The sequence below is a fragment of the Pinus tabuliformis genome, chromosome J, assembly GCF_031772625.1.
Source record: "Pinus tabuliformis cultivar Carrire ecotype Pingquan chromosome J, CPIR1, whole genome shotgun sequence".
In the NCBI taxonomy this organism is placed as follows: Eukaryota; Viridiplantae; Streptophyta; class Pinopsida; order Pinales; family Pinaceae; genus Pinus; species Pinus tabuliformis.
Window position 1 is genome coordinate 163,189,064 of NC_142295.1, and position 22,302 is coordinate 163,211,365.

The window sequence follows — 22,302 nt, forward strand, 5'->3', positions numbered from 1 at the left end:
ATATTTGGATTGAGAGTTTACCATCCATTATAAAGTATTTGACCTAGATACTATAATTTGGGTTGAAAAGTAGGTGTTAAGGTTTAGAAGGGTTAAGTATATTGTCTCATGCCTTATATAAGTGTTAAGGTCCAGAAGGGTAAATGTTTATTGTCCCATGTCTTGTATTATTCTAGGGTGTCAAAGCTAAAAGATATTGTCTATTTGAGCAATAAGCTCAATATTTGGAAATTGACTAAACTATAAGGAAAACTGCATTAATTGGAAATTGACTAAACTATAAGGAAATGGATGGTAGGGATGACATGTACCATTTATTATGATCCCTAATATTGAGGCACTTGATTAAATTGAAACTTTTAACTTATAATTTCATTATCAATAATTTATCATACACCAATTAACCTCATCCTTAAATTGAACCTAGCTCAATGATAATGAAATTTAAATTTTCTTCAGGCCAATCTATACTTCATATCAAGTGGAATATTGATAGATTATTAGGAAATGCTCATTTCTTGGTAATATTATTAAGAAGTGGGGTGATCTTGGTGACGGGTCCCATTAATAGGTATATTTTGAAGTTCATTATGCTATCCTCCAACCCTAAAACTATCCTTTTCTCACATTAATTCACATTTTTAGTCATAATATGCTCAGTATGAAGATTAAAAGGTGTTTGTCATAGTGTGTTGCCTAATGTGATTAATTTGTAGGAAAAAGAAGCATTTTTTAGGCATTTACTATGCAAGGGATTGATGGAGACAACCAAGAGAGAATATAGGGGTCTTGTCCACCTCCTTAACTCTCTAACTCGGGTTGGGATCATAGAATCCTCACTCATGGCTCAAATTCACTAGCAACCGAGAGACTCCAAGTACATGTGAAGATTAAGGAAGACTAGATCCACAATTCTAGAGATCTTGGAGGGAACCACTCCTCTTTTTAAGGGAGCTACCATCAACTACCTTTTTGTATAAATAAACCAATTGAAAGACTCATGAGGATTTGAATTTTTGTTGTAGCTAAGAGTAGCTACTGAGTTTAGTGCTTGACATTATTATTCTTAACTTTCATCTGATGTATGAAACTATTATTTTCTATTAATGAGAAGCTTACCATTGATCTGCATCTGAGTTAGTTTGGAGGGCTGAAACCCTTGGGTTTGGGCCCAACCCAGAGGCTTTTGTCCCTCTTTTGTCCTTCTTGTTCTTGTTTCTAGGCATTGTAGTCCTTCTCTTGTTTTAGTATATGTTATAGCATAAAAACATGCCTTCCTATCACCTCTCTTCTAGGAAGAGTGATTGGAAGGATTAACAATCACAATCCAAAAAAAATTGTTTATGATTTCTTGGAAATGGATAGATGTTAGTTGTGATCCTTTTGCATTCTTATCCTCTACAACTTAGGAGTTAGTGTAATTTTTTTAGTGACCAGAGTAGTGTTGTGGGGTAAAATAGATTTTAGTCAAATTCAACTCATCTTCTCCATGTTAATTTATTTCACTGTGTTACTAGTCATTTCACACATCTATTTAGCTAGTTGCAAGGACTGTGTTGATCTGCAGAGGTGGGAATACCTTCCCAAATTCACCTATACTTCTCCATCCTCTTCCTAGGCACCTCACATTTCTCCCAACCTTTGTCTCCACAATCACTCTATCAATGCAAATAAGAGGCACCGTGGGCATGAACTTTGGTGCAAGATGGACCTTTGATGGGTGCTAGGATTGGCTAAGGGGCTCCCACAAACTTCATTTATTACCTTCTACCTCCATCCACCTTCCTTCATCCCTAATATACCATTTCTATCCCCAAAACACTCTCATACCCCATCCTGCAGCAAAACAAGGCCTCCTGTAGCAATACAGGCCCTCGACCTATACCATCTCCCGTAACAATGTTATTTTCAACCAGTTTTGCTCCCCACTTTGATCCTAGCCTATTTAATATGTATAATGTCCCCCAACTTGTGATTTTATGATTAATGAAGACTCTAAGACCACTCCAACCTCCTCCTTTCCTCACTACAACCATCAGATAACATAACTAAGTTAGATTTGGTATCTTTATCCATATGCATGTTAAAAATTAGATTCCTTATTTTTAAGCAACTGTAAAGTAGAACAATGATGCATATAAATAGGTTACTGATGTGATTTAATGTGAAAAGTAGATTATCATGAGTAACTTCTACAAGTATATTAACCTCGTTTCTTTCAGGGAATGTCAATTAGCATTTACATTTGAATGAATGGGATTTCCACTTTTGTAGCTAGAATCAAGTTCAATTATGCTTTCATAGAAGGTTTTCATTGTAGTTAGTTGGAGGAATGGTCTTTGAACACCTTGATATAATCTCATGACTGAGGGTGGCATGAGTAGAACCTAACCTACTGTGCATATAACATTGTCACCTCTAAGTTTGTACGAACCCCAGGTTGATAATTTGAGTTGAGAAGCCTCTAGGAGTTGCAACATTCTTGGTGCAAGGCTCATCACTTTTTGGAACTGTTGTCGGGGAGGTGTCTAAGTAGGTACTATTTCTATTTAGGAGTAATTGTTTTTTTTTTGGCATCAGTCTTATTACTTTGAAAAATCTTGAAAAAATCCAAAAAATAAACAAAGCTAGTTCTTTCATGCCTCGTAGGAGTAGGGATAACTAAGGGAAATTATTACCAAAAACCACCACCCCCTCAAGCAATAAACCTTCATTCTTCTTTGGTGACTATGAACTTCCATCTCTAACTACAGGGGAGTTATAAGACCCTCTAGGTGAGCAACCTGAAATTTTTGAAGAACCTATTGGGGAAGAGGAAGAACCCATCTCACCAACCCAAACCATGGTTGAAAACATGCACAATGAGTTGTTCCCTATTAAAGAGACCAATGGGAAGGATATAATTAAGAATATAAGCCTTGCTACCCTTCCACACTTCCATGGCCTAACCTCTGAGGATCTTGAAACCTTCATGTTTGAGTTTTCTATTGTTTGTAGGACTTATGACTATGACTTTGATGAACATAAGATGAATTTGTTTCCATCTAGCCTCAAAGATGTAGCCTTGTGTTGGTTTATGAGTTTACCTAGAGACAACATCAATGCTTGGGCCCAAATGCAACAAGCCTTCAATGACAAGTACAAGGACTACTGTAGGTCCAAAGAAACATAGGAATAAATCCTTAGGATGATCCTTGGACCTGATGAATCCTTAGAGGATTATGAGGAAATGTTCCAACTCAATTATAGGAGGACCAACTATACCCTTGATCCTGAGTCACTAAAGCCAGTTATTCTCCAAGGGACCAGGGAGGATGTAACCCTCAAAATACTGTATGGAAGAGATATATACCAATTGCTTTATGATGACATCAAAATGTATTCATAAATCACTCCAGGGTTGCTAGGAAAAAGGGTAGGGCTAGCCAAAGCTTGGTCAGTTCTTCTCCCTCTACTACATCCATCAAGCATGAGATACGAAGTATGTTAGAGGATTTTAAGAGTGAAATGTTTCATACCTTTTCCCTGCAAATCAAAAGAAAACAAGATGAAGGAGAAAGGAAATTGACTATCTTCTACCCTAGATGCACTAAGAGACACCCTAGGAATGAGTGCCCACTGAATGTAATAGAAGCCTGCCAACCATGCAACAGATAAATGTACCTCCTTTCCAGGTCTGAATGTTGTATACCAAGGGTCAGAAGTTGGGTCAGAGAGAGTTTTCTTCATTAACCAAAGAAGGCCTCAAGGTCCTCGGCCATGTCAACAGGGCATTCAAGGTGCACATTATTCTCATTACAATCCAAATCAGAATGCACCTTTCCAGCCTTGGTACCCTTCCACTCATCCATCATGTACTACATCTCCTTGGCCTTATGTTCCTCAATATCCTCTTCAACCTACTCACCCTCCTTTCTAGCCATATCTACCTCAATCTTCCCAATGGGGCAACCCCTCACAAGGATGGAGGCCTCAAACAACCCAACCTCCTGCTTTATTTCCTCCGCCTCAGTCTCAACCACAACTCCCTCACCATACTCCATCTAAACAACTTCAAATGCTTGTTCAACCAAATATGAACCCGAATAATAAGCAGGCACAACATGTCTATAGTGGGGAAACATGTTATCCTACTTATGTTGTGGAGATCCAAGATATCAACCTTCGGTCTAGGAGAGTGCTCCCAGATAACCAACCATCTTCTCCACCTGAAGAGCTTGAAGAAGAGAAGGAGGAGAGTGCCCCTCAAATCAATGCACCTCCTTATCCTGAAAGGTTGGTCCACCCTAAACAACACACCCTAGAAGAGGTTGAACTTCTAGGAGAGTTGAATAATTTGTGTGTCAAGATACCCCTCCTCTAGGCCATCAAAGATGTTCCCATTTACAACAATATTATCAAGGAGGAATGTTTCAAAAGGCCTAGGAGAAGGAGAAGAGATACTCCCACAATCAATGTTGTTGGACAACTATCTGATCTGATGTTGGGAAGAGTAATCTCCCCAAAGTACTTGGATCTTGGTAGTCTAGTAGTGGATGTGCACATCGATGGCATTGTGGTCCCTAATACCTTGATTGATCTTGGGGCTGCAATCAATGTAATGACCAGGGAAACCATGCTAAAGCTCAACCTCCAAGGGGCTTTAAGGAAGACCACCACAGTATTGTAGCTTGCAGATAGATCCATAATAGCTCCTAAGGGATTTATTGAGGATGTGATGGTATCCATTGACTCCTGGGAGTACCCCACTGATTTCTTGGTACTCCAGCCCAAAACCAAGTTTAATGGTTATCCTCTCATTCTAGGAATACCTTGGTTGGACACTGTTGATGCCTACATTAATTGTAGGGTTGGGAACATGACTATTAAGAATGGGCATTTATCCAAACAAATTGTGTTGTATCCTCCTGCTCAACCTTCTATTGAACATGACTTACCCTTATGGTTAGAGGATGAGGAAGAGGAATAATTTTATCAAACATATATCTACCCAGTTTGCACTCTAGATATTGTTATAGTTGGGGTGAAACTTGATGAAGATGACCTAATTGACCATATATTACAGAATCAACCTCCCACTGCTGCACCAGTTGATGAACTGATTGTAGAAAATCTGGTGCAGGTTAGCCTGATAATGCAATATAAATCAAAGCAGAATACTATAACCTACTTCTATTATCAATTTGTGGAAGCTTAAAGATCGAGCTAAAGAATATAACCAGAAGAAGAAGAATCAATTGCAAAATACACATGAAAATACTTTTGGGAAAGCCTCAGCTAAAAACCCCACATTATTTGTATTATCATACAAGGTGGAAATACATAGGAATTATACAAAGCCTTAGCTCTCACAACTAGCCAGCTCTCAATACAATCCTCATAGATGCTCACAGGCAATCTTGGCTTCTCTCACGCCTTCCTCTCTGCCCTCCAAGCTCCTATTTCCTTGTGGATGATCTTCACCTTACCAAGTGGAAAACCTCCTACTAAGTGGATGATCTCTCTCAAAAACTGCGCAATATTCAAGGATGATCCTTGACTGCATACATGAGTTTTCTGTATAAGAAGACACATTCAACTAATAATACACTATCCTTGAGTTTAATCTCAGCTGGGTCTTTCTCAGAATAGACATGCATGAGTTTCTGATGAGGGAATCTTCAGTTAACTGGAGTAGCATTAGTTGGATGCATGCATGCATCAACTGACTGTTAACTCTCTATTAGTTCCTCAAATAGTTTGGAACTAACTTAACTGGACTTAACTCAGTAAACTGAGTTAACTAATTCAACTGAGTTAACTAATTGCAACTCAAATATAACTCAATCTTATCTCCTTAATTTAAGGGATAACTATTGCATGACTTCAGAAAGGCTTCTAACTTGAATTTCTCCATCTTATTAATTAAAAATGAATTAATTAATTATTTCCAAGTAGCTGTTAAGACTAAATTCGATTTTAATTCACAATTTAATTGAAGGACAAATTAAATTAGAATATTCTTGTTGCCACATTTCAACACTCCCTCTCAACAAGAAAGGGATCATCTGCCAGCCCGATCCTGTCTCTATGGAACTCGAATTTACACTTTGACAATGCCTTTGTCAAAATGTCAGCATCTTGCTCCTCTGTCGAAATATACTACAACAACATGATCCTCTTGACCTGTGAAAAGCCACAGACAACAAATCTTGCCTTATGCTTCTCCATGCCATCAACAGCTTGCTTTACCTTGTAAAGCCAACGGGAACTCACAACTGACTTGTTCTCTGGTCTCAGAACCACGTCCCAAACACTGTTGTGAACTATGGAGTCATACTCCTCCACCGTAGCATCAAACCAAATCGGCTGCTGCATTGCTTCCTCAAAGGAAGATGGCTCGGTCTTAACACATTCCCCAGCAAGGGCCATGTATCCAGTGTACCTCTCAGGTGACCTCCTCTGTCTGTGCTGAGAAGATGATGCTCCCACATGCTCTCTCGCATCCTCCAACAATCTGTCAGCTTCTCTTGGGCACTTCCATCCATCTATGGAAGACTCTGCTTGAGTGGATGTCTCCACTCCTGGAACCTCTGCATGTGGCTGCTGTGCATCAGTCTAAGGCTCTTGCTCCTTAGGAACCAACAGTTCCTCCACAACATGTAGCTGGAGCTCCCTCTCAAGGGAAACTCGCATGGCCTTCTTCTCATCAAACTTGAGATCTCTGGGAACCACTGTCCTCCGACTGGTAGGAAAGTACACCCAATAGTTGTGAGGTGTATTACTGTACCCCAAAAATATCCCCAACTCTGTTGTCGGCTCAAGCTTCTTCCATGCATCCTTTGTCACATGGAAATATACCGATGAGCCAAAGATCCTGAAGTGACCCACATCTGGTCTCTTACCAGAGAAGGCTTCCTCTGGTGTCTTCATCCCAAGTATACGATGCGGGCTTCTATTCTACCGATAGACCATTGTGTTGCATGCCTCAGCCCACAAGTGAAGTGGTAGGACTTGGTCATGCAGCATTGCCCATGCTGCCCCTACAATAGTTCTGTTCTTCCTCTCGGCCACCCCATTCTGCTATGGGTTATGAGGTGCCATCAACTCTCATTTAATTCCTTCCACTACACAGAAGTCCTTAAACTCTTGAGAGACATATTCTCCACCGTTGTCACTTCCCAAGGCCTTAATCTTCTTCCCTGACTCTTTCTCGACCAAAGCTTTGAACTCAAAAAACTTTGTGAAAGTTTGGTCCTTCTTCTGCATGAAATAAATCCAGCATTTATGAGAATAGTCGTCAATGAAAATCACATAATACCTTTGCTTCGCTATGGATGCCATTGAGAATGGTCCACACACATCAGTATGACTCACTCTAAGATAGCCTCTACTCGACTATCTCGATCATGAAAGGAAGACTTGGTGTACTTTCCCAAGGTACAACCTTTGCATGTGTCAACTTGCTCAAGTTTACCTTTGGGAAGTCCTGTAGATATCTGCTGCATTATCTTCAAAGCCCCATGATGCAAATGGCCCAACCGCCTATGCCACAACTCACCAATGTCTTGGCTTTGCACCAATTATGCTTTCGTACTCAATGTTGCACAATCATCTACCTCTAGTCTATAGAGATTCTTCATCCGAATCCCTATCCTCTTGGTCTAACCCATGTCTATGTGTGTTAGGAATGCCTTTCCTTTACTGAAGACAACATTGTAGCCTTTTTCCTCCAACATCGCGACCGATACCAAGTTCTTCTTAAGTCTAGGCACATACTTGACGTCTTTCAAGGTGATAGGATCTCCATGCTCCCTCTGAAAAGCAATAGTGCCCACTCCTGAAACACTATACCTTCTGTCGTCACCCATCTCTATGCGCATCTTGAGGTCTTTCTCCTCCAAGGCACTGAATAAATTTTTATCACCGGTCATGTGAAATGAGGCTCCACTGTCAAGATACCAGACACAACCCATCATCGATGACACCATGCATGTGATGAGGGTAAATTCCATTTCGAACTGAGAGGCTAATGCCTCACCTTCCGATCCTTCCGAGGATCCCTTGTTGGACTTCTTCGATGGGAAATTAGTTGCATAATGTCCCATCTTGTTTCAATTAAAGCATCTTACTTTAGACATGTCACCCTTCTTCCCTCCATGAACCCTTCTTCCCTCCATGAGAAGAATTCAATTTGAAATGGGAAGCCTTCCCCTTCCCTTTCCTTACCTTACTTGCTAAGGCCAGATTTTCTTCATCATCATTCTTGGATGAAGAACCATCTCGTGTGCTCCTCCTGATCTCCTCCTACATAAGATCTGACCACAGTCGTTCCCAATCTGGTAGTTTCTCCCTTCCATTCACAGAGTCGTGGTAGCTGTTACAACTCTTTGGAAGGCCAAGGAGAGTGAGGCTCACCATATCATCATTGACAGTAGTTATTCCCACATTGCCAAGCTCATCTCTGTAGGTGGCGAGCTTGTTCAGATCTGTGGAAATAGTATCAACCTGCTCCATATTGGTTCTTCGAAGCTTATCCTTTAGCACCAATTTCCTCTGGTTGCTACTGTTCTGGTAGAGGTCCTTTAATGTCTTCCACATTGAAAATGGAGTATCCTTCCCATGGAGACTTGAGACAATATGGTCTCGAACTCCCTCAAGGATGATCTGTCTCGCCTTCGCCACACACTTCTTCCACTCAGCCAACTCTTGTGCATTAGTTAAAGCTGGCTTTGGGATTTCTTGATCAATGAATTCCTTCAAGCCATTATCTTCTAATACAGCCTCCATTCTATCTTTCCATGCTATGTAATTTGAGCTACCTTCCAAGGCATACCCGAGTCTCAAGCCATAGAACGCCATTGGCCAACCTTGAAGTATGATATGAATTTGATTTGCACCCACAACCCCAAACTTCAAACTTCGAATTCTCTTCTCAGTATACTATTCACAGCTCCGATACCATGTAGAAAATTTCTACAAATCCACCTCTGATACCATGTAGAAAATATGGTGCAGGTTAACCCGATAATGCAATATAAATCAAAGCAGAATACTATAACCTACTTCTACTATTAATTTGCGGAAGCTTAAAGATCGAGCTAAACAATATAAATATAAGAAGAAGAATCAATCGCACAATACACATTAAAATACTTTGGGGAAAGCCTCAGCTAAAAACCCCACACTATCTGTATTATCATACAAGGTGGAAATACATAGGAATTATACAAAGCCTTAGCTCTCGTAGCTAGCCAACTCTCAGTAAAATCCTCATAGATGCTCACAGGCAATCTTGGCTTCTCTCAAGCCTTCCTCTCTACCCTCCAAACTCCTATTTCCTTGCGTTGTTCCTTGTGGATGATCTTCACCTCACCAAGTGGAAAACCTCCTACCAAGTGGATGATCTCTCTCCAAAACTGCGCAATCTTCAAGTATGTTCCTTGACTGCATACATGAGTTTTCTTTATAAGAAAACACATGCAACTAATAGTACATTGTCCTTGCATTTAATCTCAACTGGGTCTTTCTCAGAATAGACATGCATGAGTTTCTGATGAGGGAATCTTCAGTTAACTAGAGTAGCATTAGTTGGATGCATGCATGCATCAACTGACTGTTAACTCTCTATTAGTTCCTCAAATAGTTTGGAACTAATTTAACTGGACTTAACTGAGTAGACTGAGTTAACTAGTTACAACTCAAATATAACTCAATCTTATCTCCTTAATTTAAGGGATAACTCTTGCATGACTCTAGAAAGAGTTCTAACTTGAATGTCTCCAACTAATTAATTAAAAATGAATTAATTAATTATTTCCAAGTAGCTATTAAGACTAAATTCGATTTTAATTCACAATTTAATTCAAGGACAAATTAAATTGGAATATTCTTGTTTCCACATTTCAACACTTATGAAGGAATCTGAGAGCAGCCCTTGGACTTATTTTTACTCTATTGACTCTAGCTTAGAACATGCCACGATTGTAGATTTTGGCCCCTCCATAACTCTAAAGATCAACCCCTCTCCCTCTCATCCAAATAGGAAGAACAATTGTGCAATGTATTGAGACAACACCTGGATGATTTTTCTTGGGATTATAAGGAGGTGAAAGGTGTGCATCCCTTGGTATGTACTCATCATATTTACATCAAAGAGGGATGCAAACCTGTGCGCAAACCCCAAAGAAGGATGAACCCATATCTTAAGGATACAGTGAAAAAAGAGCTACAAAAACTACTAGATGCAGGGTTCATATACCCCATTTTAGATAGTGAGTGTGTGTCCCCTCTCGTTTTAGTTCCAAAGAGGAATGGGAAGTGGAGGATCTGTGTTGAATATAGAGAAATTAACAAGGCTACAAAGAAGGACCATTTTCCTTTTCATGAAGGTCCTTGATGGCCTTGCAGGGAAATAATTCTTCTCTTTTTTGTATGGATTTAGTGGATACAACCAAATATAGATCAGCCCCACGGACCAAGATAAGACCACATTCACATGTCCTTCAAGTACCTTTTCTTATAGGGTCCTTCCATTTGTCTGTGAAATGTCCCTGCTACTTTCCACAGGACAATTTTAAGTATATTTGATGACCTTGTTCATGACACTGTTTAGATTTACATGGATGACTTCACTCCTTAGGGATGTGACTTCTAGGAAGATATGTCTAATCTGTGCAAAGTCTACACATTGAGATGAATTTGTCATTGAGTCCTAAGAAATGTGATTTTTTTATGAATGCATGGACTTTCCATGGCCATTCTATATCAAAGGAGGGGATACAGGTTGACCCAAAAGAAAATTCCATCATTAAAAGGGTCCCCATCCCTAAAAAGCAAAGAGATGTTAGGAGCTTCTTAGGCTTAGCTGGGTATTATAGAAGGTTCATTAAAGACTTTAGTAAGTTGGCTTTACCTTTGTTTGGGTTGATGGCCAATGATTCAGACTTTTGTTGGATAAGAAACTGTCAAGAGGCCCTTGAAGTGTTGAAAGGAAAGTTGACCACTGCACCTATCCTTAGGGGTCCTAATTGGGAATTACCTTTCCATATACACGCAAATGCATCAGATAAATTTGTAGGGGAAACCTTAAGACAAGTGGAATCAATTTTCCTTTTCATATTTATTTCATCAGTAAGAACCTTTCTAAAGCTTAGTTGAATGATACAGTTACTGAAAAGGAACCCTTGGTTGTGGTACATTCTTTAAACAAGTTTAGGCACTATATCATTGGTTATCAAACTTTTGTTCACACTGATCATGCAACCATTAATTATTTAATGAATAAATGTGATGTCAATGCTAGGATAATTAGATGGCTGTTATTATTGCAACAATTTGATTTGACCATTATTGACAAATCAGGGAAAGAAAATGTGGTTGCAGATTTCCTGTCAAGACTAACCTTGCCTTCAAATAATGAGGAGATGGTGGATGATCAACTTCTAGAGGAGCACCTCTTTTCCATCTCGGTGCTTTCTCCTTGGTTTTATCACATATCCAAATACTTAGTTGTTGGGAGGTTCTCCCCTAATCTTTCATCTAAGGAGAAAAGCAAAATTGTCAGGAAAAGTGCCCCTTTCACTTGGATTGAGGGATTTTTTTTCAAATATGGACCAAATCAAATCTTGAGAATATGTGTAAGGGAAGAGGTGTTTGAAATCCTCTCATAATTCTATGATGGACCTTGTGGGGGTCACTTTGCTGCTAAGAGGACAACCTTCAAAGTTTTACAAGCTGGTTACTATTGGCCCACTTTACATCAAGATGCAAGGAGGTACACCACCAAGTGTGATCAGTGCTAAAGGATGGGTAAGCCCACACCCAAGGATGAAATTCCCTTACAACCTAAAGTGACCCTAGAGCCATTTGATAAGTGGCACATGGATTTCATTGGACCTATTGATCCCCCATTGAGACAAAAGAAGTATATCATTGTGTATTTGATTACCTAACAAAATGGGTTGAAAGAAAGGCAGTTAAAGCGACAATTGAACAGAAGGTGGATGAGTTTTTAAGAGAGAATATCTTCTACAAGTTTGTTTATCCAAGAGAGTTAGTCACTGATCTAGGAGCAAAATTTACATCAAAGTTGATTAAAGATCTCATGAAACAACACCACATCAAGCACAAGACATCCACCGCCTATCACCCTCAAGCAAATGGGCAGGTAGAGGTCACAAACAGAGCATTGGAGAACATTCTAACTAAGGTTTTTAGAAACAACAAAAAATATTGGGAATATATATTGGTAGAAGCCACTTGGGCCTACAACACCACTTGGAAGACCACCACTAGATTCACTCCATATGAACTAGTTTATGGGAAGAAGGCTCTACTTTCTATTGAGTTTGAATACAACACCTTGAGGATGGAAGCTCAGTTGGACTTAGAATTCACCACACCATAACAGGAGAGGTTGCTCCAACTTAATGGATTAGATGAGTTTAGGCTACAAGCTCTCCTACACACTGAGGTAATCTAGTGGCAAAGGAAGATTTGGCATGACAAACACATTAAGGAGAAGACTTTTCATGGACATTGGGCCCTGCTGTATGTTATAACACCATTTACCACCCTTGGTAGATTTTATGCTCTATGCTCTCTGTACACGTGGGTTAGCCTATACCTAACCCACGTATATGTGTTAAAACATTAAAAAATATATAACCTCCCTTAATTCGAGCGGGGTTTACGGGTTTGACTGGATACCCACCTACGATAGCCTGTGGCCCAACTGTTTCCCAACTGAAAAAACTAATTTTGAGAAGTATAAATACATCTCCATGGGAAGGCCTAAGGGAGGAGGAAGGATTAGATATTGATATTATAGTTGATTACATCCCTGATCAAGTCTAAAGATATCCCTATGCCTTCTGCACTCCTAGTCATAGGAAACCCCTGTTTCCTTCTTGAGATGTTCACCATCCCTTCATGACATCATTGTGTAGGCCTGGGAAGGAAGGATTTGGAGTATGGTTTCGCTTGGAGCCAACGAACGACTCAGACTGTAGTTCTTTCATATTTTCTTTAGCTTACATTAATAAAGAGGTGTTGTCTTGTTCCTGATGATTATGGTCTTTATGCATTAATTTATGTCATGATTTTCTTATAAAATATCACGTTAATGCTTATTTTCTTACATGCTTATATGATCTAACCTTGATATCATGAACATGCTTTCAGTTATTTTTGGTGTATATGCTTTGCCTTGAATGAATTGCAGGTCTTAAAGCACAAGGAAGAAGCAGAGGGTTTGAACCCTACTTGAACGACCTCAAACGTAGGACCTACGGGTAAGACATTTTGTACCAAGTTTAATTGTTTAAGTATTAGGACTGCTTGTTTGTGTGTCTCTTTATGTTGTATACCCTCCACTCTATTGGGGTTCCCAACCCAAGACCCTAGGGTGATTCTACCTGAAACACTGTATGATTCTAGATTCAAGGATTTTAAGGGGAAGTTAATGACAAGATGGTTGGGTCCATATCTAATAGAGAAATATCATGAGAATGGGTCTGTCCAGATTAGAACCATTGATGAGGAAGGTATTCCCCTACTTGTAAATGGCTATAGGTTGAAGCTGTATAAAATACCTATGTCCAAGGAAGAGTTTGTCAGTACAATCAACAGAGAATTGAATGTGATTGGTAGTCTCACATCCCTCAGTCCACAAAAATTCTAAAAAAAGAGAGAAAAAGAAAATAAGAGGGCCTAGATGAAAACCTCCATGAGGCATATAAGGTCAACTCTAGGGTTGAAAACCTCTCTGAGGCAGTCAGGAACCAGAAAAGAAGAATAAAAAAAAAATGAAAAAATGAAAATATTTCCAGGTGAAAACATCCTCTAAGGTGCCTAGAGTAGGCATGCAGGTTGAAAACCTCTGCAGAGGCAACCTACATGTCTAAAAAAAAAAAATAATGAAAATAAAAACACAAGGAAGGAGTTCTTACACTACTCTTGCTAACATCTCTTTTATAGGACTCTAAGCAATCAACAGAACCATGGCTACAAGATAGATTCTACAAGTGTATTCCTCCATTTTTCCAGCCACCCATTGCATGTTCACACTCTCCACTCACATCCCTACCTCTCTCCATCATCCAACCAACAATAGAATCATTTTTTTCCTCCACGTTGTAATGCTATAGGAGTAGTTTGTAATGCAGCTACAGGAGTAGTCTGTAATGCTATTGGAGGAGCATGTAATGCTACAGGAGGAGCATGAAATTCTATAGGAGGAGTCATAAATGCTACAGGAGGAAGATCCGATTTGGGAAAGAGCCCAAAATGTTATGTCTTCTTTAGGAAATGTTGAGAGAGGTCCACCAACATCACTTTCATCACCCATCCACTCTGTTGTAGCTCGTTTTCACTCTGTTCAAATATCAAAAAGGAAAAAAATCATATATGCCAAAACAAGAAAAGAAAAAAGTATATATATATATATATATATATATATATATATATATATTGTAAAGCAAAGTCAAAAAGAAAATCATTGGAATTGTTTTGTAGAAAATTATTAAAAAAGAAGATTAATGTGGGTCCAAGATGGTGCAGGTTCGAAATTAGGAGATATTTTAATATTGTATGTTGGTGGGACCAGCTCTTACAATGGAGGAACCATGATTAAAGCACACACACTTTCAAAGGGCGGTGTCGTTAACATCATCGAGACTCTTCCATAGGAGAAAATCGACACCATAACATGCCTGACACATATGCGGAAGGGTTCCCCCATAGGCAGTCTGGCGGGAAACCACCGTTGACAAATCAACGGTCAAGATCTCACTCGACATCACCATAAGTTGGAACCACTTACCTCCATAGGTACCCCTGTGAGTGGTAAGTAGTATTCACCCTATCTGCGGCAAGCGAGCGTGATTACCATTCTACCATGACATGTCCATGTCACTCCTCCACCCGGACACCTCATCTATCACTCCATGTTCCCTCTCACATCATCATACATCATCCTGTTGTACAATTTTGTCCACACTCATTAAATCTATTTTTCCCCCATTTCTGTAGAAAACCCCATTTTCTTCGCTCAGAGTAATTTTTACTGCTAATTTCTCCAAAGCTCACTACTCAAATCCAACAACTATTATTTCTCATAGTAGAATATCCAGCCACCCTCAGCATCATGGAACCATTTCTAAATTAGAGAAGAAGCACACCATCCTTAGGAACTAGTCCATCCACTCCACCACCAACAGCTTGGACACTGGGAAGAAACCTACACACACAACAAAAAGATCATCAAATTATGAAGACTTGTGCAGAAACAAGAAAAGAAATTCAGCACCCTCGAGATCACTATGTTATGAGATCTAGCTTCAACATGCAGGCACTTCCAACAATTCGATCCCATAGGTAGGATCAGGTATGAAAACCCTCACCTCTTCCTTAATATGCATATAATGTTAAAATGTGTTAATGGTCAAGAAAGGAATTTTTATGGGCTGGAGGTGGCCAGTAAACTTGGCCACCCTCAACAAGTTAACTAAAGTTCATTTAGTCACCTATGCAACGTGGAAAAGTCAACTCAAGTAAGGTGGTGATTACGAGGAGTAAGGTGATGATCACAAGGAGTAGGGTGATGATTACAAGGAGTAGGGTGATGATTACAAGGAGTGGGGACAATGGTTAAAAAATAATGGAAATTAGTGTTAGATCCATGTCACCAAATCGCTTTGAGCCTTTACCAAAAAAGGGAATATTAAGTAAAAGACTTGACTCCATTTGCAATATCGTTCATTTTTAGAAAAAAATAGTTAGAGAGGATGAGCTTGTGATATCAGACTACCTAAGGTGCCACAGAGTTTCTTCGAACTGTGGTTGCAGGTGCTAAAGGAAAAGCTACATGAGGATCTATAGGAGAATCTGAACTACTAGAAGAGGCCCGAAAAGAAGCTACATGAGAGAATTGAAGGGAGAAAGGAAGCCAAAGTGACCCAAAGTTGTCCTCAAACCCTCATGTACATGGAAAAGCTATATAGAAAAGGAGTAAGTGGCTTTATCCCTCTTTAATTTCCATACATTTGCATGGGAATTATGCCTGAAGATTGGTGTCCTGTAATATATAATTGAGCAGTAGTTTCCTTTGGAAATTGTTGTATGTGAAGGCAATATAGGGACAAAAAAAGAGTTTATTTTGATATAAATTTTAGCATCCTTCTCTCTCTCTGATAAAAAGGAAGTTGTGGAATTATTTCTACAACTGAGATTACCTTAAGGAAACATTGAAATTTACACCTAAGTGACCCCGAGAAGGAGAAATAGAAGAAATGGGGGGAGGAATCAATAGAAGAGAGCCCACAAACACAAAGAGAATTCATCAACATCCTCTTGTAGAAGATCAATGGATGGACTTCTTTGAATAATTGGAACGGTATGATGATGATATAACTCAAGAATCTGCCATGGCACTAAATTCTCAAGTAGAAGATAGTGCCACTACTGTTGTTAGAGGATTGACCATCTCTTTAAGTCTTGAAACCATAGGTATAGTGACTACCTTACCCTTAAGAGCTCAATGGAGCAAGGAGGATAAAGTAGTGAGTGTTATAGCCGGGAAGAAATTTTTCATTCAGAGAGAGAAGCCTATAGAAAATAAGAATGGAGTAAGAAGAGAAAGCCTACCTTACCCCTGGGATGAAGTGGCCTATCATATTATCAAATACTTATCCTATGAGGGGAGACTGAGAGTTGTATATGACTATCATTTTAGGCTACTCCATGAGCTAAGATTCAAGGGAGATTTACCAATTTCACAGATATTAAGTGTTCCCATTTCCTCCTACAATATATCATTGAAATGAGCTAGAAAGTGAGGGAAGGAAAGCTTCAACACATTTCCCACCATGGCCTCATTAATTTAATTATGATAGATGCTTTAAGTCACTTAAGGAACCCTGTGCTATGGACAGATTTTCTAGACATGGATAGGGAAATTTTCATTGAAACCCAAACCATCACACATGGAGAAACACCAGCGAATAGCACTGGAGGTAGGAAAGGAAAGATAGAGGAAGAAGAGGCAGCAAAAACAGAGGAAGAAGAAGCATAAATTAAAGAAGAATAAGGATAGAAACAAGTAGAATAAAAAGAGAACCTTGAAGATACCCCTAAACCCCAAGAGATAGGAAAGCAAGGACAAAAAACAAGTTTCTCTCCAGGGAACACAAAGTAAGAAGTGGTTGCCAAATTGGCCACATTGACCACACCTATTAAACCCAAAAGGAGGCATTCAAGGCAAGGTCCCCTATACTTCTAAACAAGGAAGAACACCAAGATAAGACAAGGGAAACCACAACCTCCTTCAAAAATCCCTATCACTATTTGATGAGCCTCATCATTGGGTAATTATATGGGCTTTAATTCACCTCCTAGCTTAGTCAAACCAACTATTCTCACAACTTATTGCATACTTTTTATTATATTTTGTTTATGAGATGAGTTAGAGTTGGATATTTTGCTTTGTGGTCTAATGTGCATTTAATATAGGATTAAAGGATAAAAGAAAGGAATTTTGGCAAAGACCTTGGTCAAAACTCGAATGGGACAAGGGAGAGGAATTATAGGAGGTAAATCCTCCTCATTTACTACCCCTCCATTCGAATATTCCTCCATAAGCTCGGACTGCAAACAACCAAATCATGAGGACTAGAAGGCAGCTGAGCAAGTGAAATAGAAAGCACCAGTTTATCTCGATTTGGGAGTTGAGCCTCCCAAATATTAAGGAGGTCTTTGGAGACTTTATATGTGTAAGTAGAGAGGTCTAGGACCTCAATAGGATTCAGATGTTTGATTGTAAAACTCTACTGTATTTTTCGAGTTGCAAGATTTGTGACAGTTTTGGATGTAATCCATGGTTTTGATAATAAAAATGAGTTTTGTTTCGAGCCAACACTGAGCTAAGTCAGAGGGATGAAGCTCTTGGGTTAGGACCCAACCCTAGCAACCAAGGATCCTCTTTATTGTACATGTATGCTAGCATAGGTTCATGGTTTAATTGTTCATTTGCTTAAGTAGCTGCATTTCCATTACAACAGTGTAGAGTAGATTGGTTGTATTTTAGTTTGCTTCCATTTGTGCCTTCTTTCAATTATCAGGTTAGCAAGGAGAAAAATATCACCATAAGGTTGTTAGCAGGTGTCTCAGCCTCACCTCCTCCCTCTGGGACCATGACTTGAGGAAGAGACCCTTCAGCAACCCCAAAAACACAAATTTCTAGTTCTTGCATGAGCTTTGGAGTTTGTTGTCTTGATTCAGTACTTGGTTCATTTCATTGTCATCTTTTTCTAGCACTCTCTTTCTGCAATAAGATCTCACTCATGTTCTCATTTCCTTCAACACTTTCTTCATGCATAATATGGGCAATTGATTCATGCTTTTCTAGTTTATGAGAATGTATCTTGTTGCATAGTTCTTGGAAGACACACACGTTTTAAGCATTGTAGGTACTTCAGGAGGAGGTCTAGACTTCATCACCAACATCCAGCTTCCACCTTATCCACCTCAACAATCTCTTGGTCCACCATCACCCTCACTAATTTTTTTGTCCTTTTTCATTGAAATTCCCCTAGACACGTTGAGTGAATCTAGCCATCTCTTCTCTTGGATATTGACTCTTGAGTGTTCCTAGACCTTCTAACACCATATCCCACTCACCACACACCTTTTCCAAGCTTCCCAACACCTGCAACACCTCAAAATTAGCTTTCGGCTACATCTTGTAGGTTTTTAGTACATCCTGTAGGTTTTCCTGAAACAGCCTGTTTTGAGGCCGAATTGATGGGGAACCTATAAGAAGTCACAAAAAGCATCCTAGGACCCTCCCACACCATCCAAACACTGCACAGAATTTCTATCCATCCTCAACCACCTTCCATCCACCTGTCACATCCACAAGAACAATTAAATTGCATGCTTGATCTTACCAAAGAAAACCAAAAAAGTGAAAACATATTTAGTTTAGTTTTCTTGCTTACACATTGGGATGGTTTGATGCTCTTTACTTCTGTAACTTAGGTAACAACATTAGGTTAGTGTTGATTCAACAATTTTGCTTAGCATAGGTGTTTAAATGGTTAATTAGGATATGGTGTGATTTAACATTACATGTTGTTTTCTTCATTACTGTAGTAGAGTAGCTCTCTTAGAATAAATTTTCTATTCTTCCATCAAAGAATCAAGCTTCTTTTGACTCTATAGAATTTTGGCTTGGAACCCTTGGGGTCTCTCGCCGGATGAATAGTGACAACATGCAGGACCTTCACTTTTACTTGTGCATATAGCACTGTCACCTCCAAGTTTGTACGAACCACAGTTGATAAGTAAAGCTAGTAGCCCAAGAGTTGTAGCATCCTTGCTGCAATACAGGCGCTCATCACTTTTTGGCGCCGTTGCTAGGGAGGTGTCTGAGTAGAATGTGATTACTGCTTTCTTTTCTTCTATTTCTAGTCTCCAATTTTCTGCCATTAGTTTATTTCTGCATAAGTAATCTAGCAGCTTCCATTCTTTTAGTTGTCATTATCTACTTTCCTTTCCATTCTGCAAGTAGAATTTCAATTCAGCGAGTAGCTTTTTCTGTCAATAGTTTTCATTCAATCAACAATTTCATTTCTGCAAAGTACTTTCCATCTTAAAAAAATCTTATAAAAGCTAACCCAAAAACATTTCCTTTCATGCCTCATAGGAATAGGTACAATTTATGGAAATTCTTTCCAAATACCCCCATTGTATCCAACAACCAACCTTCTCTCTTCTTTGATGGCTGTGAATTGGAGGAAAATTTAGGTGAGCAACCCGACATATTCGAAGAACCTAGAGGGGAATAAGAAGAAGAGGAACCCATTCCTACTGAACCAATGGCTGAAAACCAAAATGACAGAGGGAATAGAGAGAGAGAGTTGAGGGTGCCTTCCCCATCAGGGAAACCAATGGGGACACCAAGATGAAGAATATAAGCCCCTTTGCCCTACCTCATTTCCATGGCCTGACCATGGAGGACCCCGACACCTTCCTATTTGAGTTTGTTGTTATATGCCGAACCTATGACTATACAAATGATGAGAAAAAGTTAAAACTATTTCCATCTACCCTTAAGGATGCAACATTGCGCTGGATCATGGGTTTACCTGGAGATAGCATCACAACTTGGGCTCAGATGCAGTAGGCTTTTAACAACAAATATCGAGACTACTGTAGGTCAAAGGATACTAAAGAAGAAATTTTCAGGATGACCATGGGCCAGGATGAATCCTTAGAAGACTACGAAGAAAGATTCCAGCTCAGTTACAAAAGGGCCAGGTGCACACTTGACCCCGAGTCACTAAAGCTGGTCCTGCTCAGAGGAGTAAGGGAAGATCTTCTGGATACCTTACATTTGTTAGAAGGAGGAGATATCTACCAATTACCCTATGAGGATATCAAGACTGTCTTTAGAAACCATTCTAGGGTAGCCATGAAAAAGGGTAGGAGTAGTCAACCTATGGCCAATACATCATTTTCCAACTCATCCATCAAGGGTGAAATTGGAAATATGTTGGAATATTTCAAAAGTGAGATGCTGCAAACCCTTGCCTTGAAATTGGACACCATGAATATCAAAAGGAAGCAAGAGGAAGTAGAGAGATCCTTGGCCATATTTTATCCTAGATGCACCAAGAGGCATCCTAGGAACGAATGTCCATTGAACTGTATTGAAATTTGCTCAGTTTGTGAAGAAAACCACTCCATAGACAAGTGCCCTTCTTTACCCGGACTCAAAGATGTATATCAAGGAGCTAAAGGGGTCACTGAGCAGCTTTGCTACATCAACCAAAGGAGACCTCCTGGGCCTAGACCATACCAGCAGGGTATGCAAAGGTCATCCCACGCATATTAGAACCCCAACCAAACCACATTTATACCTTCTTAGGGAACCCCTACTCATCCTTCCTAGTCTAAACCCCCTCCTTGGCCTCATTACAACAATGCTCTAGCTCTATTGCCTCCACCACCTACCCAACCACAACTCCTAAACTTTTCTCCACCCAAGAAACCCAAATGCCTACCCAGCCAAATCCGAACCCAAACAATAGGCAGGCTCAACAAGTATATAGTGGAGAGGCATCATACCCAGCTTATGCTGTAGAAATCCAGGAGATCAACCTAAGATTTGGGAGAATTATCCCGGATAACCAACCTCCCTCTCCACATAGGGAGGTTGAGGAAGAAAGAGAGGAAAGCAACCTTAAAGTAAATCCACCCTTTCCTGAGAGATTAGCCCAACCTCTCTAGCCCACCCCAGAAGAAACTGAACTTCTAGGAGAATTGAAAAATCTATGTGTAAATATCCCCCTTCTCCAAGCAATAAAAGATGTCCCCATTTACAATAAGTTGATTAAGGAGAAGTGCTTCAATCATACAGGAAGAAGAAAAAGGGATGCCCCTACCATTAATGTCATTGGGCAGCTGTCCGACTTAATGCTAGGGCAAGTAATATGTCCGAAATATTTGGACCTGGAAGCCCTATAGTAGATGTGCACATCAGTGGCACCATCGTCCCACACACTCTGATCGATCTTGGGGCTGCCATTAATGTGATGACCAAGAACACCATGCTCAAGCTCAACCTCCAAGGGTCATTGAGGAAGACCACAACAGTTCTGCAACTTGCAGACTGTTCCACAGTCACCCCTGAGGGGATTTTGGAGGATGTAATGGTCTTCATTGACTTCAGCAAGTTGGACTCTCCTTTGTTTGGGTTGTTGGCCAAAGATTCTGAGTTTATATGGTAAAAAAGATGTCAAGAGGCATTAGACATTCTAAAGGGTAAGTTAACCACTGCACCAATTCTCCGAGGCCCAAACTGGGCCCTCCATTTTCATATTCATGTTGATGCCTCACACAAAGCCATAGGAGCAACCTTAGTTCAGGTAGAGGAGAAACTACCCCATGCCATCTATTTTATCGGTAAGAACTTTTCAAAGGCTGAGCTAAATTATACAGTGACCGAAAAAGAACTCCTAGCTGTTGTGCATTCATTAGACAAATTTAGGCATTACATTATAGGTTATCAAACATTTGTGCATACTAACCATGCTGCAATCAAATATTTAATGAACAAACGAGATGTGAATGCTCGAATTATAAAGTGGTTTCTTTTATTACAGCTGTTTGATCTAACCATTGTTGATAAGTGTGGCAAAGAAAATGTTGTTGCAGATTTTTTGTCTAGGTTGAATCTGCCTGTAGGTGAAGAAGGAATGGTGGATGACCAGTTACTAGACGAGCACTTGTTTTTTATTTCAGTTCTCTCTCCATGGTTTG